The following is a 1,032-nucleotide window of genomic DNA, read 5'->3' on the forward strand; positions in this document are numbered from 1 at the left end:
CCCCCCCCCTAGTCCCACCCCACATCAACGGGGCCGTGAGCTGCCCGGGACAGTGGCGTCACCTCCGCAGCCCTCGAGCCCCAGGGTGGGACACAGTGGGGATGAGCTGCAGCCCCCCAGCCAGCCCTGGGCATGTCCTGGCTGCCCTGCAGGGCTTAGCCACCCCTTCCATCGGCCCCAAACTCCCGGGGCAGGACGAGCTGGGGCAGACCCCGGCCATGGGCTATCCCCACCACGGCTCAGGGAGCCCTGCGACACTCCAGACATGGTGACAAACTGCCTCCACGGTGGGGAAACCCTTCGGGGTTTTGCACTTCTGCAGACCCTGCCGGGGAAGGTGGCACAGAAAACTGGGCACCAAGAGGCCCACAGCACGCCTTCCTCCCCTCAACTCTGCTGCAGCTGCCCCCCCACGGCCATTTATGCGGCTGGGGACCCGGTTGTGCCTAAACCGCCCTGAAACATGTCCCAGCTCCATGTCATGGCACTGCTGAACACACATGTCCAGGTGCCAACACGTGTGTGCCCCATGGGCCACGTGTCCCAGGAGCCCCAGCCTTGCCTGCCTGGGCAAGGTGAGCTGTATGTGCTTAGGGCGGCAGCGTGGGCATCACAGGGACGTGGGGACGCGGGATGGAGCCACTCTGTTATGAAACATCCCTGCATCCCTGCGGCACTAAGTCAAGATTTAGCGAGCGAGTGGCTCCTGATCCAGATGAGATTGGGCATCACAAAGGGCTTTGTATTCCAGGAAGCCTATTAGAGATTTAAATTATACAAATGGGCTTTTTACCAAAGATCCTCATTATCTGGGCATTTGGTCTTAATCCTCGGCTATTCCTGCAGCCCCTGCCCCGCACCACCACTGCGGCTCTGCTTACCTTCACCATGTCCTCCGCGGGGCCGTGCACGGCGTGGGGACGGGGACAAGCTCTGGGGCCAGTGCAGGCCAATGGGGAGGAGTCTGCAGGGTACTGGGAGACCCTGGCTGGGCTTGCTGATACAGCCACGGGCTGAGCCCCTCTTCCTTCG

Source organism: Aptenodytes forsteri, unplaced genomic scaffold (genome assembly GCF_000699145.1).
Source record: "Aptenodytes forsteri isolate BGI_AS27 unplaced genomic scaffold, ASM69914v1 Scaffold7, whole genome shotgun sequence".
Classification (NCBI taxonomy): domain Eukaryota; kingdom Metazoa; phylum Chordata; class Aves; order Sphenisciformes; family Spheniscidae; genus Aptenodytes; species Aptenodytes forsteri.